General features: G+C 40.2%; 1 protein-coding gene across 1 annotated transcript in view; it reads right to left on the reverse strand.

Moving 5' to 3' along the window:
- PTGDR (prostaglandin D2 receptor) overlaps positions 1-25,998 on the reverse strand; it is a 59,875-nt gene that overhangs the window by 18,459 nt on the left and 15,418 nt on the right. The gene's annotated exons all lie outside the window — the stretch shown is intronic.

Below are 25,998 nucleotides of genomic sequence, written 5' to 3' on the forward strand. Positions count from 1 at the left end.
TCTATAATCCATTATTTATTCATTCAGCAACAATTTATTAAGGCATATATTTACTGAGGCAGCACAGTAAAGTTTTAAGAGCAGGGTTCTAGAGTGAGATTGCTTTGGTTTTAAGTTTTTATTTAAATTTCAGTCAGTTAACATACAGTGTTATATTAGTTTCAGGCGCAATATAATGATTCAGTAATCCCATACATCACTTGGTGCTCATCACAAGTGCATTCCTTAATCCCCATCACCTATTTCACCCATTCCCCACCCCTCCCCTCTGGTAAACATAAGTTTGTTCTTTATAGTTAAAAGTCTATTTCCTGGTTGGTCTCTCTCTCTTCCCCCGCTTTGCTCATTTGTTTCGTTTCTTAAATTCCACATATGAGTGACATCATATGGTGTTTGTCTTTCTCTGACTTATTTCACTTAGCATTATTACCCTCTGGTAGATCCATCCATGTCATTGCAAATGGCAAGATTTCATTCTTTTTTATAGCTGTATAATATTCCATTGTGGGGTTGTGGGTGTCACACACCCACCACATCTTCTTTATCCATTCATCAATCGATGGACATTTGGGCTGTTTCCATAACTTGGCTATTGTAGATAATGTTGCTATAAACATTGGGTGCACATATCTTTGAATTAGTATTTTTGTATCCTATGGATAAATATTTAGTAATGTGATTGCTGGATCATAGGGTAGTTCTATTTTTAACTTTTTGAGGAACCTCCGTACTGTTTCTCAGAGTGGCTGCACCAGTTTGCATGCCCATCAACAGTGAAGAGGGTTCCCCTTTCTCCGCATCCGCGCCAACAACTATTGTTTCCTGTCTTATTAGTTTTAGTCATTCTGACTGGTGTGAGGTGATATCTCATTGTTTTGATTTGCATTTCCCCGATGATGAGTGATGTTGAGCATCTTTTCATGTGTCTGTTTGCCATCTGGATGTCTTCTTTGGCAAAATGTTCATGTCTTGTGCCCATTTTTAATTGGATTATTTTTGGGGGGGGTGTTGAGTTTTCTGAGTTCTTTGAACTCAAATTTTAGTTCTGTCGTTAGGCAAGTTATCTTACTTCTATGCGTCTCAATTTCCTCATCTGTAATATGAGGATAATAATATGACTTACACCTTTAAAGGCTGTGGTTGAACTGAGGGCCTGGCCCATACAAAGCACTCAGCAGGTGTCAGCTGTTTTATAATTGAGCCAGGTCCTGAGAGATGCTAATATAGTCCCTGCCCTAAAGAAGCTTATAATCAGATAATAATAATGAAAAGACTACCATTTTTTAAGGGCTTCCTATATCCCCCAAACTGTTGAAGGCTTCATACACATTTCATTAATTTTTATAACAATTCTATAGGCAGGGTCACAGAGAGCCTTGTTTTAGGGAGGAGCAAACAGATGAGGCTAAATACTCAAAGTTGTAAATATAAGAAGTTCCTTTCATTACCTTCTATATGTTGGCTTTAGGAACTAACTTAAATGTCAAGTAAAAGGAAGTTATGTAGGGGCTCCTGGGTGGCTCTGTCAGTTAAGCGTTAAGCGTCTGATTTTGGCTCAGGTCATGATCTCGTGGTTTGTGGGTTCGAGCCCTGCATCCGGCTCTGTGCTGACAGCTCAGAGCCTGGAGCCTGCTTCAGATTCTGTGTCTCCATCTCTTTCTGTGCCTCCCCTGCTTGCACTCTCTCTCTCTCTCTCTCAAAAATAAAACATTAATAAAAAGGAAGTTATATAAACACATTAGGTGTATCTATTCAATGAAGTATTACACAACTATTTAAAAATATACCTCTGCATTCATTGACATGGAAGGTGTCTACAATGGTTAATGAATGAGGAGACTCGTACAGTTATTTCTGTAAAAATAAACACTTAAACCAAGATATAGTGAACTTTTCATAGAAAACTAAGTTCCAGTGTGTTCTCCCCACTGTTATCTCTTTTATTTTATTTTATTTTTAAGTAATCTCTATGCCCAATGTAGGGCTTGAACTCATGACCCTGAGATCAGGCTGCATGCTCTACCAACTGAGCCAGCCGGATGCCCCTCCACTGTTATCTGTTTCCACAAAGATTAAACTTCCTTATTCAAATTCAGTCCTATTAAAGGGTCAATGCTCAACTTAAGAATAATGTTATCACCTTAATAAATAATATTTAAAACCTATTATATCAGTTATTTATTTCTGTGTAACAAACCACTCCAAAATTTAATGGCTTAAAGCAGTCATTTTATTTTGTCACGATTTAGTGGGTCAGTAATGTTGGGCTAGATGGATTTAGGTGGTTCTTTGCTGGTCTGGTCTGCCATCATTCTCATGGCTAATGCCATCTGGTGGCTAGACCGGGGAGTGGCTGGTGTAGGAGGACCCGGCTTGCAGCCCTTATCTCATTTTCCTGCAGTCTAGCCTGAGCTGGCCCCTGTGGTGGCATGGTGTTCCAACAGGGAGCAGGTGGAAGCTGTGAAGCCCAGACTGGGAGGTTCACAGCATCATCTCACCATGTCCTATTAGTCCAAGTCCCAAGGCCAGCCTGGATTCAAGGGCTGGGAAGTAGACTCTATCTCCTGACTCCTGATGGGGGAATGTGTACACAGGAAGGAGGAATGACTGCAGCCATTTTGCAAACCATCAGCCACTTCTAGTATGAAATCTATACTAACTATAGCTACTATTTTAACATAATCGTTTTATGTTAAGATTAAAACAAATAGTGGGTGCCTGGGTGGCTCAATCGATTGAGGGTCCAACTCTTTCTTTTTTAAAAATTTTTATTTATTAACTTTGAAAGAGACAGAAAAATGAGCAGGTGGGGGAGGGGCAAAGAGACTGGGAGACAGAGAATCCCAAGCAGGCTCTACACTGTCAGCCCAAAGCCCAACACGGGGCCTGAACGCATGAACTGTAAGATCAAGACCTAGGTTGAAACCAAGAGTCAGACACTTAACCAGCTGAGCCACTCAGGTGCCCCGAGGGTCCAACTTGGGATTTCAGCTCAGGTCATGATCTCACAGTCATGCAATGGAGGCCCGCATCAGGTTCCGCGCTGAGTGTGGAGCCTGCTTGGGATTCTCTCTGTCTCTGTCTCTGTCTCTGTCTCTCTCTCCCCCCTTCTGCCCCTCCCTCACCTGTACTCTCTCTCTCGCTCTCTCTCCCTCGTCTGTCTCTCTAATATTAGAAACAATAAAAAATGAAACCGAAAGCATTACCCATAGAAAATTCTACTCCTTGACCATGCTATCATACTTTGAGTTCTGCCACTACTAGAAAGTAGTGTTAATTTGACATCATTTTATTTATTTATTTTTTTTTTTAAATTTTTTTTTTTTCAACGTTTATTTATTTTGGGGACAGAGAGAGACAGAGCATGAATGGGGGAGGGGCAGAGAGAGAGGGAGACACAGAATCGGAAGCAGGCTCCAGGCTCCGAGCCATCAGCCCAGAGCCTGACGCGGGGCTCGAACTCACGGACCGCGAGATCGTGACCTGGCTGAAGTCGGACGCTTAACCGACTGCGCCACCCAGGCGCCCCAATTTGACATCATTTTAAAAAGAAGTGACAAATGAGTCATCTTATGCCCTGGAGCTCTGGACACTTCCATTTCTGATCCCTGCACCCAGTACCCAATACATAGTATCACAAACTATGAAATACCATCTCCCCACTCTCCCTTCTCCCTTGTTTCTACTTTTTCTTTTCTGCTGTCTTCTCACATCAAATCCAGAAGTAGGAGGGAGAAACTGACTCAAGAAGGATATAAGAGGAAAATGTGATTCATGGGACACCTGGGGGGCTCAGTTGGTTAAGCGCCAACTCTTGGTTTGGGCTCAGGTCATGATCTTAACGGTTTGTGAGTTCGAGCCCCATGTAGGGCTCTGTGCTGACAACTGCTTGGGGTTCTTTCTCTGCCCCTCCCCTGCTCACACTCTGTCTCTCAAATAAATAACCTTAAAAGAAAAGAAAATGTGATTCATTTTCATTATGTGGGGATATATTGACATATCCTGTGATTTGATATTAAATATTGTTGTCACAGGGGTTGTGTTCTGTTATAGCCATAACTGTTTTAAAGGAAAATTCATAAGATCACTGCTGACTTGTTTTCTCTTTTCCATAGCATTTATTGATTTCAGTATATCACATAATTTAGTTATCTATTGGGTTTTTCTTGTTAAGCACCTCCCTCTGATAGACTACCAGTTCCTAGGGAGGGAAGGGATCTTTGTCCCTTTACTTCACTGTTGTGTCCCAAGGATTAGAACTGTGCCTGGCATATAGTAAGCACTCAAAGATTATGTGTTGAATGAATAAAGAGGACCTGGTAGGCTGGACCAGTGCTGCTGAGAAGTCTAATATGATGAATGCAGAGAAGCAGGAACTGACTTTTGCAGGAGGGGTGACTCTGCTGAGAGCACTTTTAGCGGAGTTGTGGGGAGAAAAACCTGGCCTAAGGGGAGTGTGGGGGGAGGATGGGGAGAGAACCATAGGTGAGAAGGGGAACAGCAGTGAAGACAACATCTTGGATGAGTCTGGAGAGCTACGAGGGGTGCTGAGAAATTCAGTGGTAGCAGAGGGGTGATGGGGTCAAGAGAAGTCTTCTATCTGAAATGGGTGATACTATATAGATGGAAATCACACGTAGAGAGAGAGAAAAAGATGATACAAAAGAGAAAATCGGCGATTGCCAGTGAAACAGCTTAAGAATCTTGAGAGGAGCAGGATTTAGGATGCAAGCAGAGGCATGTCATAAAGGAGAGCAGGCAATTTCTTCCACTGAGGCTGGATGGAAGTCAGGGTGTGTGGACAGAGACGCAGGTACATGAGTGGAATCCGCTAGAAGGACAAGGAAGTTGTCCGAAAGAGAAGGATGAAGAAGTGTTGGCATTTTCAAGTGGAAATAATATGTAATTACCTTCTAGTGCATTAACTGGGAAAGTGGTTGCTTATATTAGAATAGGCTGTGGTGAAACTTGGCGTTTGTAAGGGCGGCATTCCATCCTCCCCATCCAACTGGTTTTGCAACCCATTGTTCTCCCTCTCAATGAATGGCATCATTACCCATGCAGTTGCTTAAGCCAGAAACCTGGGGTCATCTTTGCCTCTTCCCTCTCCATTGACCTCTATATGTAAATAATCACAAAGCCTGTTTGGACACTTTTCCGATCTGTCCCCTTCTATATCCACTTGCACTTTCTTACATCTGGTCATCTGCTTATCTGGTTAGACTGAAGGTTAGGAAGCTTCCTAACTGGTTTTCTAGGCCCTACTCCTGCTCACCTCGGTTCTGTTCTCCAAACTGTAGCCTGATTCCAAAGAGGAGATGTGATCATTACACTCCCCTACTCTGTGTCTTCTCACTGCCTCAGGTCAAAGTCTAAATTCTTCAGCTTGGTATATAAAACCCATCCTGCCCAGGCTCCTGCCCTCTCTATGAAGACAAAGACAATAGGAGAAGAGACAGCAGCAACACAATTTTTTAAATTATACAGATGGGGCACCTGGGTGGCTCAGTCGGTTGGGCATCTGACTTTGGCTCTGGTCATGATCTTGCGGTTCGTGAGTTTGAGCCCCACATCGGGCCCTGTGCTGACGGATGGGAGCCTGGAGCCTGCTTGGGATTCTGTGTCTCCCTCTCTCTCTGATCCTCCCCTGCTTGCACTTTGTCTCTGTCTCAAAACTGAATAAACATTAAAAAAATTTTTTTTAAATAAAAGGATACAGATAATGGCCAAAAACTTACTGATTTGGCAGGCCAGAGAGAAATATGTTATGATTATGAATTGTTAAGTGGGCAAAGGTAAAAAATTGTTTATATGAGTCAAAACACAGATATGTAATAAAGAATGTTGCCTAAATTAATGACAGATGGGGCACCTGGGTGACTCGGTTGAGAGTCTGACTTCACCTCAGGTCATGATCTCATGGTTCATGAGCTCAAGCCCCGCATTGGGCTCTGTGCTGACAGCTCAGAGTCTGGAGCCTCTTTGGATTCTGTGTCTCCCTCTCTCTCTGCCCCTCCCCTGCTCACACTCTGTCTCTCTCTCTCTCAAAAGTAAATAAACATTAAAAATAAGAATAATAAGTTAATTAATGACAGAGAAGAACATTGGCAAAAAATACTAAGCATAAAGTGAGGACTAGGATAGAGCCTAGAGGAAGTAATACCATCTGTAAAACTGAAGTTTAAAAAATATGTCAAAATAGGGAGCCCAGCCACTGCCCAAAGTTGCAACAATTGAACATGAAAGCGCATAATTATTTAGTGGATTTGATAAAATTCATGTGTTTATATGAAGATTTTAAAAAGAGAAAGTCAAAAGAGAACTCATAAGTCATCATTTGAGAGGGCTTATACATTGCCTTCTTACTTTGACAATTGGTAACTAAAGATACTTAAGTAGTTATCCAACTTTTCCTGTAATAAATATATCTTTTGAGTAACCAAATAGCCCCAACTGATGAAGAAAAATTCTATTTCACAGAAGAATGCTAGCCAAGAATGTAGAAGGAATGATAAGATCAGAAAATCATCACTGTCCCCTTTATTAAAATTATTGATTTTGAAAAAGATGTTCAGTTGCTATGAAAACACTTAGGTGGGGGCACCTGGGTGGCTCAGTCAGTTAAGCTCCTGACTTTAGCTCAGGTTATGATCTCACGGTTCGTGAGTTCAAGCCCCGCATCAGGCTCTGTGCTGACAGCTTAGAACCTGGAGCCTGCTTCTAATTCTGTGTCTCCCTCCCTCTCTCTTCCTCCCCCGCTCATGCTCTGTTTCTCTCTCTCCTTCAAAAATAAATAAAAACATTTAAAAAAAATTTAAGAAAACACTTAGGTGTATGATTGCTGGGAACCAGACATTCGTATAAGGACAAAAGTAATACCACAGATGTCATTTTATTATTCCAAGGCGTACAAAGGTATTAAATGTTCAATAAAGGGCTCAAACTCTTTTTTTTTAAAATTTTTTTCAACGTTTTTTATTTTTTTTTTTGGGACAGAGAGAAACAGAGCATGAACGGGGGAGGGGTAGAGAGAGAGGGAGACACAGCATCGGAAACAGGCTCCAGGCTCCGAGCCATCAGCCCAGAGCCTGACGCGGGGCTCGAACTCACAGACCGCGAGATCGTGACCTGGCTGAAGTCGGACACTTAACCGACTGCGCCACCCAGGCGCCCCTAAGGGCTCAAACTCTTACCCTAACCCAGGGGATAGGGTAGCAACCAGTTCGTATGTTATAATAATGTTCATGTGTAAAATATGTAATAACATATATTGATAATATATTTTCTCTGACATGATAAAACTGCAGCATGAAGTACAATATCGATTAATATATTCTAGCTAAAATAAAAACTTGAATCCATTAGCTTTCAGATCAGGGCTTGAAGAACAAGTTGAATGGTGGGACAGCGTGGCAAGCAGACAAACTCAGAGAGGGGACAACTGACTGGGTCTCTTCAACAAGTAAGAGTCATCGAAAGAAAAGATAGGGACTGTGCTAGATTCAGAGACTTAAGGGACACAATGACCAGATGCAAAGCACGGTCCCCAGTCGGGCCCTCATTTGGACAAATGAACTATAAAAGTCATTTGGGAGCAAACTGTGCAATTTGAATCTGGAGTAGGTGTTAGACAAGATGAAAATGTGCTGATATGGAAAGTTGGGAAACCTTAAATAAAATAAGCAGATAGCAAAACAGTCAGCAGATAACAGTCTCATTTTGGTCATACACACACACACACACACACACACACACACACACAAATCTGGAAGACCATAGACTGAGGCGTTAATAATGGTAATTCTTGGTGGTAGGAATATGGTGTTATCTTAGTTTTGCTTCTGTTTTGGGGAGATAAGCTTCTATGATGTAAATATCCTTTTATTATTATTATTATTATTATTATTATTATTAGGAGGCTGAAAGGGCAAAGAAGATGGGTGGGGGGTGCCTGTGGGCAGGTGGCGAGGCACAGCACCTCCATTTTTGGTAACAGGTCCACAGCTGGGATAGAAGTCTAGGATCGTGGCCTTTTATTTCATCTATCACACCGCATTCAACAAAGGGAATAAGAATCATGAGCAAGCTATCCCCAAATAGAAGAGTTTTACAGGCCATTTCTCCCTCTGGATTCCATGAGAAGGAGTCCCTATCTGCCGTTCCTCTGTCTGGGGGCCTGGAGAGCTACTAGGTTTTGTCATGTTACCTGAGGAGATTTTCACCTCCTCAGAAAAGTTCTCCAGCTCCTACCACCCCCATCTTCTGATGCCTTTGTTGTTGTCTAGGTATAGGAAGGCTCTTCATTTTGTTCTTGGTTCCAAATAGCTTTGAGGCAAAACTGGGTTATAAGATATTATGCATCTTTTTTTAAAATTTTTTTTAATGTTTATTTATTTTTGAGAGAGAGAGAGAGGCAGAGAGCGAGCAGGGGAGGGGCAGAGAGAGAAGGGAGACACGGAATATGAAGCAGGCTTCAGGATCTGAGCTGTCAGCACAGAGCCCAACGTGGGGCTCGAACCCACAAACCTTGAGATCATGACCTGAGCTGAAGTCAGACGCTCAACAGATTGAGCCACCCAGGCGTCCCGAGAGATTGTGCATCTTAATTAGGATTTTTGCAATTTATTTATTTATTTACTTTTTAAAAGTTTATTTATTTATTTTGAGAGAGAGAATTCATGAGCAGGGGAGGGGCAGAGAGAGGGGGAGAGTGAGAGAATCCCAAGCAGGCTCTATAGTGTCTGTGAGGAGCCTGATAAGGGGCTTGAATGCATGAACTGTGAGGTCATGACCTGAGCCCAAACCAAGAGTCAGACACTTAACTGACTGAGCCACCCAGATGCCCCAGGATTTCTGAAATTTAAAATCCAACAAACAGACGAGAAAGTATAGAATGAACTCAGAGCTACAGAGCCAGATGTAACCTGAGGAGTGTCCAAAGCTAAACCCAGCTCCTTGCAACTGGCATAGCAGGAGAGACATTTCAGGTCCCAAAGTGGACCCTAGATCAGACCTTACCTGCCTAGATAGACCACTAGTCAAATTAACCACCCATCAAAGCCCCAAATTCTCTCCTTTTCTTGGTGCTCTGTGGAGCCCAGTCTTACCAGGATACCAAAAATAAAAACAAAAAGCAAAACCATTAAATGAGCTGACAGAATTACTTTTTTGGAATAAAAAATATTCCAGGCAATAGTTCTTAGATTATAATTCTCTGTCAGTAATATTAGGGCTTTGAGAATAGTTTGCATCCTTGATTTTTCTCCCTTTACCATCTTCCTCTCCATTGGGAACTGCCACTCAACAAGATTCTGTACACTATGCAAGAAAGCCTTTGCCATGTAAAAGCAGCACTAATAACAGAAAATAAATGTTTCATAGCTAGAGAGTGCCTTCTGTATATCCCTAACATTACAGAAAACACCTAGATTATCTTTGAAGTCCTTTGAGCTCTAAAATTCTGGACTATTGTAACCTAGGCAAGGATGGTTATAATGTATTTTAAGTACTTGTGCCCCCTCTAGAGGAGCAATATAAAAAAACAGGTCAGTCAGCGTTTGTCAAGGGGTTTGAAATTAAATTCTGGTGTCATTTAAAAGAGAAAGAACCATGGGGTGCCTGGGTGGCGCAGTCGGTTAAGCGTCCGACTTCAGCCAGGTCACGATCTCGCGGTCCGTGAGTTTGAGCCCCGCGTCAGGCTCTGGGCTGATGGCTTGGAGCCTGTTTCCGATTCTGTGTCTCCCTCTCTCTCTGCCCCTCCCCCGTTCATGCTCTGTCTCTCTCTGTCCCAAAATAAATAAAAAACGTTGAAAAAAAAATTAAAAAAAAATAAAAGAGAAAGAACCCATTTGGAAATAGGCAGGAAAACTTAGTTTCAATTAACTATAATTTTCAAATTATAAAAGTCGTAATTTTCCATAATCATACCACTTTTTAAAAAAATTTTAGAGAGAGAGAGAGAGAGAGAGAGAGAGCACGAGTGCCAAGGAGAGGGGCAGAGGGACAGAGACAGAAAGAGAGAGGGAAAGAGAGAATTCCAAGCAGGCTCCACACTGTCAGCACAGAGGCTGATGTGGGATGTGGAGTTTGATCCGACAAACCCTGGGATCATGACTGAAGCCGAAATCAAGAGTCAGATGCTCAGCCAATGGAGCCACCCAGGTGCCCCAATAAACAGGCCACTTTAATGTAAATCCGATTTCCAACTTGAAATATGTCCTTCCAATTTTGTCTGCTACACCATACACATAAAATGTTGCATCCTGTTTTTCTCTCTTACTCTATTTTTTATGTAGCACCGGTGTAATCACCACCCCCTATGAGTAAATCCCAATCATTCCTCCCATTGCTGGACAGCTAGGTTGTTTCCATTATTCCATAACAACTACACATAACTTCTTTATGCACGTAGCATTTCCATGTTTGCAATTCTGTTCTAGGACTGACTCTCAGAAGTGAAATCACGGAATCAAACGATATGATCTTTTTTTGAAATGATGGTACATATTTCCACATCGCTTCCTAAGAGGACTGTGCCAATTTGTATATTATCAGCAATATATGAAAATACCAATTCCAGGAAACACTCTCAGCCCTGGGTACTCCTGTTATTGAAATGTTTTCATAATTTAGTAGACCAAAAAATGTTATCTCATTGTTTTGATTTGCATTGCTTTGACTTTTGGTGAGGTTGAGCATTTTTCCAAGCTTAAGAGTTTTATTTCCTCTTTTGAGAATTCTCTGTTCACATTCTTTAAGCATTTGTCTTTTGACGACTTCATGTTTTCTCACTCCATGAGCTCTTACTGTTATGACTACTATCACTGCCTCCAGTAACTGTAGCTATCATTTGTTGAGCAACCGTAATACTGCAAATATTGTGCTAGCCATTTTACATATATTTTTAACCCTTGTCACACCCTGCAAGGAAGAAGGAAGTCGAGTCTCAGAAAAGCTAAATAGCTTACCCAAGCCCACCTGACCTTGGACAGGTTACTTTCTACTACAGCTTCTGACTCATGTCAAGATAGATCTTCATTTTATAACAAAGATATTATCCTTTTACAGTATTTTCCCCAGGCTTGTCAGCACTTTTATTTTAGTTCCTTTTTGGATATACAGAAGTAGCATCGAATACTGTAAACGGTAAGTCCTTTACAAAGCCACACTTATCTTGGCTTTAATTAGGTAGTACATAATGGCCATTTAAAGTGACAAAAAGAATTCTACTCCTGAAACCGATCTTGCACTGTATATTAGCTAAAATTTAAATAAATAATTTAAAAAAGATAAAGTGATAGTGTTTAAAGACAGGACATGTTGGATTTCTTTAAAAATAAATTAGGGCCTAGTTTCAAATTGTTAAACATTTATGTATCATATATTGACTAATCTTTCTCTTCCTCATTGCCTTATGATGCATTCTTTGTCATTCATATAGTAAGATCTATATTTGGACCTGTTTTGCTGATCTAGCTTATACTTTGTACAAATATCACATTGTTTTGACTACCATATCTTTGTAAGATGATTAAAACACAACTAACACTCCCACAACTTTTTTTTTCCCCAGAATTTTCTTCCCTTTTTATTTTCCAAGTAAACTTTAGGATCGTTTATCAATGTAGGCAAAAAATATTTTCTTTTAAAGAAGGAACTCAAAGCAGTAGAGATTTTGATTGGGGTTACATTAAACCCACAAATTAATTCAGACACAGTTATTTTCATATCCAGTTTTCCTGACCAGGAATAAATATCTGGTTACTTTTCCAAGTCTTACTTTATATTTTTAATATAATTTGTATTTTCTTCTTCAGGCATCACCACATACCTTGTTAAAGTTATTCCCAGGCATTATGTGTGTTTTAGTTGCCATTGCAAACAGGACCTTTTTTGGGGGTTTGTCTGTTTTTATACAGGTTGCTGCTGGTATTATTAAAATGTTATTGATTTTTACTTATTTTTACTAAGCTACATTTATAAACCCTTATTCATTTATTGGTTTACCAGATGATTCTTTCATATTTTCTAGAAACACAATAATATCAAGTAAGAATGATGTTTTTCTTATAAAGTTTTGTGTAGAGAAGACTTAACATAGCAGGTCTGAGACAGCTTTCTTGGAAAGGCCAGCTTGCAAAGATGGTGTGTAGTTGGATCTGGGAACTTGGACTTGGGGAGAGTTCCCACCATTCCCTAAGTGATAAGAGTCACTTACCGTGCATAGGCCGTACAAACAGAATGCTTTCCTTCTAGGGGTCTGACATTTTGGTATGTTCCAGGCAGAGGCTGCCTACGTGACCAACCCCCAATAAAATGCCTGGACATGAGTCCCTAATGAGCGTGTCTGGAGGACAACATTTCACAGGTATTGTCACAATTCTTTGCTGGAGGAATTAAGTACTTTTATGTGACTCCATTGCAAGGGACTCTAGGAAGGGGGTACCTGATTATCTCTGGACTTCACTCCACATGCTTTCTCCCATTGCTGATGTTGCTTTGTGTCGTTTCGCTGTAACAAATCATAGCCAAGACCTCAACTATATTTTGAGTCTTGTGAGTCCTTGTAGTGAATCCCCAAAACTGAGGGTGGTCTTAGAGACTCCGGATACAATCTGTAATACTTATCTCTTCTGTGTAGTGTTTCTGTTGAGTCTAGGAATCAGTATAAACAGGACTGCTCTGCCTGCCTCAGATGGAGAGAGGTCTGGACCCTCCTGATTTCATCTCCAGCTGCTCTTCTCAAGTGCCTTCTCCCTCTCAACCTCCCCCTGCCCCCCCCCCCACCCCGCCCCAGCCGGGGGCTCTGACAGTGAGACTTGGAAAGTGATGGCTGCAGGTAGCTGCCTACAATTGCAAATTTGTGTCAGGGTCATATCTCCTTTATCTTTAATTTTGTGTTGTGCTGTTTCCCCAGTTAATTAGTTAAGTCTTTCTTATCCCTCTCCCCACTGCCAAAGAATCAGTTTTTTAGTTTACTTACATACATTTTTTCATCCTTTATTTATCTTTATCATTTTTAACCTCATTTTGCTTAGGGTCTATGTTCTTTTTATAAAATTTCAAATAATGTAATCCCTTTCTTTTTTTTTTAAATATTAAAAGTATTTGTTGGGGTGCCTGGGTGGCACAATTGGTTAAGCATGCGCTTCTTGATCTCAGCTCAGGTCATGATCTCATGGTTCATGGGTTCAAGCCCCACATTGGGTGTCTGCACTGACAGTGCAGAGCCTGCTTGGGATTCTCTCTCGCTCTTTGTCCCTCCCTCCTCTCAAAATAACTAAATAAACATTTTTAAAAAAGTATTTTTTGCTACAGATTTACCTCTAAAATACAGAATCGACTACATCTCATATATATATATATTTTTTTTACATTAATTGATTTGTTTTAAATATTTACTAACCTCTTTTAGTTATCTTATTTAAGAGATTTTCACTGTTTCCATAATTGTTTGATAGCCTGAAAACTTAAAAGATGTCTTATTTTGGATAACGTATTAGGCTAGACTCTTCAGACTAACCCTCCAGTTGAAAATAACTAAAAAATGTGCAAAGATTTCAAAAGTCTGGAAAGCATGAAAAAGATAAGATAGTCATGCTTTATCAGGCCAAAATCTAAATGAAAATGGAGATTTAGAGGGAAAAGCAGAACACTGATGTTGTTTTTGCCTCTGAGGACCTCTGCCAACTAAAGAAAGTTGGTTTTTATTTTTTATGGGCTTTCAGGGCCCACAAGTTCAGAAATTCAAATTTAGATTCTGGCAAAGATGGAGAGTGTAATAAGAAACCTTCCCTCATAACGCTAGGATCTCAAACGGCTATTTCCTTAGGTTAGGAATGAACCAGAAGTAAACCTAGGTTTTCCCTGTCTAATCCCCACCCCCAGGAGACTGTAAGAAAAATAAAATCCTTTGATGCTGAACAGTACAGAGGGAGTAAAGAAAAGAAAATCCTATCCTAGGGAACTTATAACCACATGCTGGTAGTGATTGTGTTTGTAACCCCAATTCACCTCATCCAAATGGTCTAAAAAAGCCCTATGCCCTGAATTGGTTTAAAGTAATCCTGGACTGACCCCGGGTGCCTCGCAAATGCAGTTCCTCTCTGGAGGAAGGCACTGCCATATTAGGTGTCAGAGAATCTCAGAAATAAGAGCACTTAGCATAACATCAAACTCGCAGGGAAATGAGGAACCAGAAACACACCTACAATGGCTTCAGGTATCCTTCATTATCTAGCTTCTCATTTTGAATTCTAGGAACCAGATAGATTTGGATTTACTAGAATTTCCACACTATACAAAATTTTGCCACACTCAAGCCAAAGCACAAAACTCAAGAACTTAAAAGATTCAGATGATGAAATTCTCAAAAATCAATAAGCAGGGGCGCCTGGGTGGCTCAGTCGGTTAGGCATCCGACTTCAGCTCAGGTCATGATCTCGCGGTCTGTGAATTCGAGCCCCACGTCAGGCTCTGTACTGACCGCTCAGAGCCTGGAGCTTGTTTCGGATTCTGTGTCTCCCTCTCTCTCTGACCCTCCCCCATTCATGCTCTGTCTCTCTCTGTCTCAAAAATAAACGTTAAAAAAAAAATTTAAAAAAAATCAATAAGCAAAAGGCAGATAACCTTTTACAAATGGGAAAAGATTTGAACAGATCCTTTACAAAGGGATAGCCAAAGGCCAACAAACATATGAAAAGGTGCATATCAGGAAAATGCAAATTAAAACCACAATATGATACAGTTATGTAATCCCAGAACGGCTAAATTGAAATAGACAATATGAAGTGCTGACGAACGTGTGACTTGACCAGAATGTTCAAATACTGTTGTAGAAGTATAAATAGATACACTCCATTTTGGAAGACTGCTTGGCAGTATTTACTAAGGATAAAACCTTATGACCTGGCAATTACGTTCACGGTTATATCCTTAACAGAAATGCGTGCATATGTTCCCCAAAGATGTGTGTACCAGAATGTTTATCATCATCTGTAATAGCCCAATTAGAAACAACTCAAATGTCCATCTAAAACAGAATGAATTAATCTATTGTAGTAAATTCATACTTGGAGCACTACACACTGTAACGATGAGGACAAACAAAACTATCTGAACAATGTGGATGGATTTCATAAGCATAATGGTGAGTGAAAAATGCCAAGTATACACTGATTCTATTTATATGAAGTTCAAAAGTAGAGAAAGTTAATACAATATATATTAGAAGTCAAGAAAGTGGTTACTCAATACGGGTCTAGTTAGTAGCTAAAAAAAGGATTTTTGAGGGCCTGAGATTCTTTTTCTTTTCTATTTTTTTGATCAGCAAATGCTAAGTTAATTTTATTACTTATTTCTGCAACTTGGGGCCATAAATAATACAATGATATACACAGTTTGGCCATCCCGTATTTGAGGAGATTTTTGGAAACACTTATATTTTGGGCCCATAATTTCAGCCTTTAACACACCCCAGAATCCAAAGAATTAGCATTATCATTTGACTATACTCTCTTATGTATCCTAAATAGGTTTTCTTTCCATCTTTATGGATCTACTGAAATCAAAGAATCCAAAAATGCTTGTCACTTGAATAAGAGGAAGTGGATTACTCTCTGCCCATGGTATAAAATGTTACAGCAACTGTTCTGAAGATGCAGGGCCCTGTAGGAAATCAAGACTCACCAGCCCCCCCTTTGCCAGCACTGCGTGATTGATGCTACTCTCCCCCATACATAATCATTAATGAAAGCGTGCTTTGCGCTGGTCTCCTTTGTAAATAGAACCAAATTACAGCACATACTCTCTGAAAGCGTCATTGCTTCCCTACAAATGCCACTCCAGATTCAGCACGGACTACCCTTCATGGACATCTGCCTTCCCAAGGGAAGAATAAAAGCCAAGTTTCTCAAACTCTGGGGCGCATTTCTGTCACAGGAATAAAAGACACAGAACAGGAAATATGGTCCACGAATGGTATTGTCAGTGTGTTGTATGGCGACAGAGGGTAACCACACTGGTGGTGAACACAGCATAAGGTATAAAGAAGATTGGGGCGCCTGGGTGGCTCAGTCGGTTGGGTGTCCGACTTCAGCTCAGGTCACGATCTCACGGTCCATGAGTTCGAGCCCCGCGTCGGGCTCTGTGCTGACAGCTCAGAGCCTGGAGCCTGTTTCGGATTCTGTGTCTCCCTCTCTCTGCCCCTCCCCTATTCATGCTCTGTCTCTCTCTGTCTCAAAAATAAATAAACGTTGGGGCGCCTGGGTGGCTCAGTCGGTTAAGCGTCCGACTTTGCTCAGGTCATGATCTCATGGTCCGTGGGTTTGAGCCCCGTGTCGGGCTCTGGGCTGACAGCTCAGAGCCTGGAGCCTGTTTCGGATTCTGTGTCTCCCTCTTTCTCTGACCCTCCCCTATTCATGCTCTCTCTCTCTCTCTGTCTCAAAAATAAATAAATGTTAAAAAATAAATAAATAAATAAACGTTAAAAAAATTAAAAAAAAAGAAGATAAATCGCTGCTGTACACCTGAAACTAATATAACATTGTGCTTCAACTATAATCTAATTGAAAAAAAAAATCCCTGGAGAGGTTGTTAAGACACAGGTTCTCAGAATCTACCACTACAAGTTCGGATTCAGTAGTTCTGGGATCTGGCCCCCAAATTTGCATTTCTTTCTTTTCTTTTTTTTTAAATTCCAGTCAGTTAACATACAGGGTAATATAAGTTTCAGCTGTACAATTTAGTGATTCAACACTTCCATACAGCAAGGATCTGAGAGTCTGATGGTATTCTGTTTCTGGGTCTGAGAGCTGGTTACTTAGGTGTGTTTACTTTGTAAAAATTCATTCCCTCATCTACTCATAGTCTGCACACTTCTCTGTATGTGTATTATACTTTAATAAAAGTTAAAACCTTGATAAGGAATTAAGGAGGAAACCTAAGTAAACTGGGAGATAAACCAATTTAGTCAATAGATCCAGCCAGTACACTCTTGATTAAAAAAAAACAACAACAGTTTTTTTTGTTTTTTGTTTTTGGTGGAACTTGGCAAGCTTATTTAAAAGTTTATATGGAGGGGCACCTGGGTGGCTCAGCTGGTTAAGCATCTGACTCTTGGTTTCAGCTCAGGTCATGATCTTGCAGTTTGTGAGTTCAAGCCCCTCTCATGGTTCGTGGGTTCAAGCCCCACATCAGGCTCTGTGCTGACAGCTCAGAGCCTGGAGCCTGCTTTGGATCCTGTGTGTCTCTCTCTGCCCCTCTCCTGGTTGCATTGTCTGTCTGTCTCTCTCTAAAAAATATATAAACATTAAAAAAATTTTTTTTAAGTCAGCATAAAGAGACTGAAAGAGGGATTATAGAAGGGAAGATTTTTGCAACACACAGAACTGACAAAGCGGTCAGACATCTTCAAATCAATAAGACAGACATTTTATAAAAAAAAATCTAGGCAAAAAACTTGAATAAAGGTTTTAGAAGAGAACTTCCAAAGAACCAATAAATGTATGAAAATGTGTCCATCATTATTATCAAGAAGGAAAACATGTTGAAACCTCAATGAGATACCATTTACAAACTCACCAGACTGGCTAAAACCTATCAAGTCCAAATTTACAAGTATAGCAATGGAAGCTACCAAACAATGCTGCTGGTGGTGTGAGTTGGAAAACAATTTTACAATATAGCAAAATCAAAGATGCACATACCCTGTAACCCTGCCGTCCCACTCCTAGGTATGTGCCAACGCAATGTATCCAACACAATACATGATAGGAATAGTCAAAGCGGCACTATTTGTAATAGATAAATCCGGAAACCCAAAAGTTCACTAACAACATATGATACAGTCATACGATAGAATACTATTTGGCCACAAAAATGTATGAATTGCACATACACATACAGCAAAGCTGAATCTCAAACAGAATATATAGTGGGTGCTGTCCAGATCCCCTGTCCCAGGCCAGAGCTCTATCCCTCAGCTCCTGTATTGGTTGCTAATAGCTTGCAGTTGGCCCCTGCTCTGGACAATCGTCCTTGGCCAAAAGGGTATCCTCAGTACACCCTGGCCGAAGTCATTTCATGACATGCTGTCCCAAGTATCCCAGCGGGACCAACACTCTGGCCCTTTCCATCCTCCAGAGCTCCCTTGGGGATCAGGCTGAAGCTGACACCTCGTCCTTGCTTAGCTCCTCTCCCTGTCCTGCTTCCTTCACTACCTTTCTCCTGAGCGCACGAGCTCCACAAATCACATACACCTGAATCCCCGTCCTCACCTCTGCACCTGAGACATATTGCTAAGCTAGAGAGAAAGATGCAAAAGGGTACATGTATTATGATACACACATAGGTGCTAAAATAAAGAAAAGCCAAAACATGGTCATCTCCAAAGGCAGAATAATGTTTACTTTTGGAGCTGGGATCAGGGAAAGGCACACAGGGGGCTTCTGGTACCAGCAATGTTCTATTTCTTGACCTGCATGGTGTCTCCATGGATATTCATTTTATAATTATTATTTAAATTGTATGTGCATGTTTATGCACCATTTAGCATGTATCATATGCAAAAGAAGAAACACTTCCAAGTAAAGAGGTTTTTTTTTTTTTGTTGCAACTTAAAACGTACCAGAGAAGGGCTCATTAATTTCTCCTTTCTTACGTTTGTTGAGATTTTCCTTATACCTAATATATCAAGGCTTGTAGCTATACCATGTATCACATTTATCTGTAAAATATGCTATGGATTTTTATGTAATTGGATATCCATTAATTTAACAGTAATGATTGTATGAGTTATCTATGCTGAAAAAAATTACTCCCAAATTTAGCAGCTTAAAAAAACAAAAAAACCCCACTTTTTCTCACGGTTTCCGTGGGTCAGGAATCCGGGTACGGCATAGCTGGGTCCTCTGGGTCTCTCACGAGGCTGTAGTCAAGGTGTTTCTGCGGCTGTAACTACCTCAAGGCTGGACTCCAAAGGCTCCACTTCCAGCAATGCTCACGTGATTGCAGGATTCACTTCCTTGTGGGCTAGTGCGCTGAGGGCGTCAGCAACTTGCTGGCTGTTGGCTGGGTGACCTCCCTCAGTTTTTTGCCTTGTGAGCCTCTCACAGTATAGCAGCTGGCTTCCATTAGAGCAAACAAGCAAGGCAGAAGCCAGTCTTTTTTGTCACCTAATCCAGAGTGTAACATCCCAGATGTTTTTCGCTGTATTCTATTCATTAGAAGCAAGTTTTTAGGTCCAGCTCATACTTGAGGGGAAGAGATTACACAAAAGCATATACACCAAGACAGGGATCACTGGCAGCTCTATCAGAAGCTGCCATTCCAATGATATAAATCACCAGTTGGCTTGTCCCCCCTGTTGCTTTGGAGAATCGCCAACCATTATTCAACAAAAAAAATCCTGACTGATACTCATCCTGGATCACAGTATACAGAATTCTGCCCAGTATACAGATCACAAAGCAGCTAAATTACAAACTAACATCTAACCATCAGAGACTCTTTAAAAAAACTCTTTTTAATGTTTATTTTATTTTTGAGGGAGAGAGAGCGCGAGTGAGCACTAGTGGGGCAGGGGCAGAGACACAGAGTCTGAAGCAGGCTCCAGGCTCTGAGCTGTAGCACAGAGCCTGACACAGGGCTCCAACTCACAGACTGCGAGATCACGACCTGAGCCGAAGTCGGACACTTAACCGACTGAGTCACCCAGGCGCCCCTGGAGATTCTATTCCCTAGGACTGAGTTTAGCCCTCATGTTTGAAACACTGTTCATTTTCTCTGCCCACAACACTGCTTTACATAAGGCATGTCTCTTCCACAGTCACACAAGCTTCTTGTTGAGCCTGTTTTAGTGGCTCTGGAGAACCAATTTTTATCTTTCTTAAGGTGCCTTTAAGACCCCAAAAGTGAATTTTAAGTCTGTATCAGAGTCGATGCTTAAAAACAGACCAACCTAAATATACTCTTCCTAATGAATATAAATCCGAGTTTTGAGTTATGTGGCACCAGAAATATAGATATATTTAAACAAATGTCTTTTTGTCTATTTGACCTACCTTTGATGGGGGGAAGGCATGAAAATCATCCATGCCAAAAAATTACTCCAAAAAATTAGTGATTTTTTTCATTTCTCATGTTTCCAGTGCTTTTTTCTTTGTATTTTTATTGTCATATTATTTTATCAGAATAAGTCCAGGCTGTAAGGTATTCACTACTGATTGTAATTTACAGCCCCAAGTAGACTTTTTAACCACTTAACCATTTAAAACTTTTATTGCCTTAAATTCTATTTTGCCTGATATTTACTTTCATTCACATTTTAAAGATATATTTTTGGTCCCATTTTAGCTTTTTGGGGTCATTTTATTTTGGATTAGTAAATCATTGATTGCACTTTGTCTTTTTAATTTAGAATTCCCTGGATGGGCTTTATTTTTATTTTTTTTCCAGTTTTTTAAAAATTTAAATCCAAGTTAATTAACATATAGTATAATAATTATTTCAGGAATAGAATTTAGTGATTCATCACTTACATAGAACACCCAGTACTCATCCCAGTAAGTGCTCTCCTTAATGCCCATCACCCATTTAGCCCATCCCCCCCCAACACCTCCAGCAACCCTCAGTTTGTTCTCTGCATTTAAGAATCTTTTATGGTTTGTTTCCCTCTCTGTTTGTATCTTATTTTTGCTTCCCTTCCCTTATGTTCATCTGTTTTGTTTCTTAAATTCCACATGAGTGAAATCTTACGATATCTTTCTCTGACTTATGATAATCTTTATCTGATGATATCTTTTTCACTTAGCATAATACCCTCCAGTTCCACCCATGTTGTTGCAAATGGCAAGATTTCATTCTTTTTCATTGCTGAATAATATTCCATTGTATATATTCCACATCTTCTTTATCCATTCACCAGACAGTGGACATTTGGGTTCTTTCCATACTTTGGCTATTGTTGATAGTGCTGCTATAAACATTGGGGTGCATGTGCCCCTTCTAATCAAATTTTCATATCCATTGGATAAATTGGGTGGGCTTTTAATTGGAAGAAATTAAAGAAGTCCTTCTCAATTCACCATGAATTATTTAATGTTGCATGGCACTTACTGTTTTCATATCCTATTTTGTACTGATAAGAAATTGATGTTGGCAAGCTACCAATGTCATTGTTTACCTAGTGTCAATACAATGTGCCACTAGACTAATCTTAAACATCAATTGTCTTTGATTTGGGACTTGATGAGTTCAAATCTATGCCATAAACCGCAGCACTTAGTAACATTTGCACTACGTTGTATTATTTTTAACTTCTAATTTGTCCTATGTTTTCAACTGGATTCTAAGAACTTCTTATGAATTAAGAATCAGTAGAAGGCCCTCTAAGGTGACTTAAAATACACATTCTTATCAGATTGGACTTGACTATGCTTTATTCTCATTGGTTTTAGCAATTCAGTAGCAAAAAGAAAAAAAAATCAAGTTTATTTCCTACTCTCCCTATATTTGACCATGCTCTGTAACCAGAGCATGATGGATTCTGAATCCGTTCATTGCAAAAATTTTTAAGACTGGACTGACTCCAAGTACATACAGATTTAAAAGTTGTCTGAAAGATTCAATCTTCACGTAGCGGATATCGGGTGAGACCTGTGATTTGTTTCAACAAATTAGAGAGTTGTGCAAAGGCAGGGACAGCAAACCCTAATTACTTTACCACACTTTATCTGTGAGCTCAGCTTTGCTCCACCCGCAGGCAGTACTGGAAATAGCCACATTGGCAAATCCAGCCTCACTCATGAGAGGAATTAAGAGATGGGCAGGAAACACTCTACTCCAGTGAGGCAAAATTGTTTTTACAATTTTAACATTGCCTAATAAACTTTTTACATTGTTAATTTAATTTAAATTAAAGAAATTTTTGTAACGTTTATTGATTTTTGAGAGGGAGAGAGAGAGAGAGAGGGAGACAGAGCACAAGATGTGGAGGGGCACGGAGAGAGAAGGAGACACAGGATCCGAAGTAGGTTCAGGCTCTGAGCTGTCAGCACAGAGCCCAACGTGGGGCTTGAACTCATGAACTGTGAGATCATGACCTGAGCTGAAGTCACACGCCCAACCAACTGAGCCACCCAGGTGCCCCATACGTTGTTAATTTTATTAATTACAGCTTGCTATTCCCTGGATAAAACTGAAACGCATTAATTTCCACAATCTGAGACAGTAGGAAAATATGGAGCAAAATTATTTTTTCCTGCATTTATTATTTTCATCTTTGCATGGCCTAAGAGAAAAATTCTTGTATGCTGGAATGAGAACATTCCTCTCAGATATAGAGGACTCTTTGATCAAGTTACAGCAGCCTCTTATTGAATATTACTTATGTTTTTGGGAAATCATGGGAGAGAGCACCTTTTATTCAACACATATTTATAGCCCTTCTATAGTACATGTTAGTTATTAGGGGAAAAAAGAGAAAAATAGGAAAATATCTAGTCCTCACATCTTTTAAAACCTAGGAGAGAAGATAGAGTATGATGTATTTTTTAAAATATTCAAAAAGTATAAATTACAAAACTTTAAAAATAGTTATACATATTTTACTGGAGATTTCTATTCTATGGAGAGCTAAAAAATATCTTTAAATCCCAAATGAAAGCCCACCTTTACATATAATCTCTGATAACATTTCTGTGAATGAATGCACTTTAGTTGGTTTTCTTTCACAACAGAACAACTCACAGCCTTAGCCCCAAGGTGCATCTGCAGGAGGTTAAGAAGCAGCATATCTAAGGGAGTATCTCTATCTCTTTGGGGCCAAAGGCTCATCAACACCATCAGTAGTGAGCATTGGAAAGGGTATGTGATGGCTGCCTGCATGTAAATGTTCTAACAGCCTTAAGAACATTACAGATAAAATGGAGTCAAGTGTGAGGGATGACCCACAACTGAAAAGATCTGAGAATCAGAGGTAGGAGAAACATCATGGAGTCTTCTGCATATTTTGTCTTCCCCCCCACCCCCCCTTACCTTGTTGCCTGGAGCAGTGGTTCTCAAACTTGACCACCCATGAGAATCACCCAAAGAGCATGTTAAAGCATAGTTTGTTGGGGCCCACCCCAAGAGACTCTGATTCAGTAAGTGTGAGGTGGGGCTGGACAAGTATGGGGTGGTACTGATGCTCTGCTCCAGGGCCATGCTTTGACAAGCACTGGCCTGGAGCACGGAGACCTTCAGTTAAATGAGCAAGCTGGCTGTGTGGCTAGGGAGTGTCTGAAGTCATCCAAGTGCTTATTATTTGTGGGATTCCTCCTCTCTCCCCTAAAGTTTCAAGAACACCGGCCCAGTCAGCCTCTGACTGATTATTGGAACCAAATTAACAGTCCTAATAGGTGGCCTTTTATTAACTTGGCTGGGTAGTATGTAATCAAAATCCACAGGTAGCTCAGAAACTTTGTGGGAATCAGTAGCTGCAATCCTCTGTCCAGATAAACTGGGGATGTAATAAGAAGGGGTGAGGGGGAATTTTTTCAGAATTGTCCCCTTTCCTAACTTGCCCTTGAGTATCCTGAAACTAAGAAGCAGAAAATGGCCCGATACACCACTGAAAGCAAAACAAAAGGCATGACTGAATCATAAGTTGTAATCCTTCCTGTCAGCTCTACCTATGAAAGAGCTGTGTGATTCATCTTGAGTTCAGTGCTCCCTCCTTGGCAACAGGACACTCCCGGGCCTGCACATACACCGTCTTTGTCCCCCTCCAAGTAGAAAGATCATAAAAAGCCCGTTCCTCTGAGCTGATGCAGCCCACAGCCAGGTGAGCAGGCCCAGGGCTGTATTTCAGACCCATCCACTTAGCCAGCGCTCTGGTGGAGTGCACAGACTGTACAACCGCCTGGGGCCCCAGCCTCCCTCTCTCACACCATCTGGTGCCCCATCTGTCCCATCCACAGTGCATGGCACCAGCATGATCTTCCTCATATTCTACTCTGTTTGCACACTGGCTTCAAGGTCTCCAACCCTCCACCACTGCACCCAACACTCTGTATGATTTAAAACCTGCCTCTCTTTTCAGCTTTTTTGCCACCTTTGCTCACAATTCCCAAGCTTCTGCCAAATGGAGCTACAAACTAAGCCTGGACATGCCACACTCCTTTACTGTGTGGCTTTGCACATACTATTCCTTTAGACTAGAAAGCTCTTCCAAGGCACCTGGGTGGCTCAGTTGGTTAAATGTCTGACTTGATTTCAGCTCAAGTCATGATCTGGTGTTTCACGAGTTCACAAAACTGTGAAACTGTGATGTTAGCACAGAGCCCACTTGGGATTCCCTGTCTCCCCCTCCATCTGCCCCTCCCCCCACTTGCACTCAGGAGAGTGTCTCTCTCTCTCAAAAATAAATATTAAAAAAAAATAGGAAGCTTTTCCTTCATGCCTATTCCCCATGTTTGCTTGGTCAATTTCTAGTTATTTTTGTAAAAAAATAATTTTATGTAAAAGAAACATGGCCTTATTTTAAAACTTGGAAAATGCAAAGAATTATGGGGAAAAGTCCATATTAAAAGGTTAACTGTGGTTCACACTTCTCATTCTTTATTTTTTCAAACTATTTTCTATGCACGTATATTTATGGGTCATACCTAAAAATCTGTATCATGCTTTTTTCATCTAATATTACATTGTAAGATTCCTTCTGAACTTCTATGAATTATTTGAAAACATCTTTTTTTATGACTGTGTAATTCTCATGTTTGTGTGTGTGTATACAATTGATCCTTGAACACAAGGAGCTGGAGCTATAGTCAAAAACTTGTGTGTAACTTTTGACTCCCCCAGAACTTAACTACCAATAGCCTACTGTTGACTGGAAGCCTTACAGATAACATAAACAGTCAATTAACACATACTTTGTATGTTATATGTGTTACATACTGTACTCTTACAATAATAACTTTTTCTTAAACTTATTTTGTATTTCTAGTCTACACAGTTTAACTGTGAGGTTTTTTTCAAGTTATTGCAAACATCCAAAAATTTTTTCCAATATATTTGTTGAGAAGAAAACCCCACAAATAAGTGAACCCGCGTAGTTCAAACCTGTGTCGTTCAAAGGTGAACTCTCTAGTATATCTGAAGAGTTTGTTTAACCCTTGTTTTGGTCTTTAGATGGTTTCCTTTTCATTTTTTTCCAATTGTAAATAATGTTAGAAAGAAGAGTTTAGCACATCGCCAAGACAGCCCTTCTGTTTATTCTAGGCAATTCTAGAGTGGAATTACTAGAATGGTAGAAAAGAACACTTTTAGGTTCTTGATATGTGCTGTCAGGTTGCTATCCAGAAAAGGTAGTCAATTTACAAACTCACCAGCCACATTCCTCTTATTTAATAAAAGCTTCTCTGTTATTGAGACTCAATTTTTTTTTTTTGGTTTAGTCCTTGACAATTTCATTTTAATTTTGCATTTCTTGGATGAGGTTGGAAATTTTTCTACATTTATGAACCACATGCAGTTCCTCTTCTGTGAACTATCTCTTGGGGTCTTCGTCTGGCATTCAGTCAGAGCCAAACTTCCTACTCATTTTCAACACTTGATTTAAGCATCTTGTCCTGGAGAAGTTCTCCTGATATCTCACACCCAACCCCAAGTTCAGACCTCATCTTCTAACTGGACTGTGTGTGCACACTTACTCCTGGGACTTCTAAACGCTATTGTAACTGTTTACATGACTGTCTGCCCTATTAAACAATGAAAAACTCATGGGCCAGGGCTGAGTCTTAGGTATTCTTTTCCTCAGCACCTAACCAATTGCCTGGCACAATGTATGTGCCAATTAAGACTTATTTAATGATCTAATGAATAAACGAAAAGAAATAAAAGATCATTGAAGAATGGACATCTAACTTAACTTGGATTTCATCATGATGGTATATCTACACTTTGTATTAAACAGAAAGGATCACTAAGTCCTTGGATAAAGCTATGCAAACTTGTGTA

The sequence above is a fragment of the Lynx rufus genome, unplaced genomic scaffold (assembly GCF_022079265.1).
Source record: "Lynx rufus isolate CCGP_SWC_20201006 ecotype Redwood Valley unplaced genomic scaffold, mLynRuf1.p SCAF_17, whole genome shotgun sequence".
In the NCBI taxonomy this organism is placed as follows: Eukaryota; Metazoa; Chordata; class Mammalia; order Carnivora; family Felidae; genus Lynx; species Lynx rufus.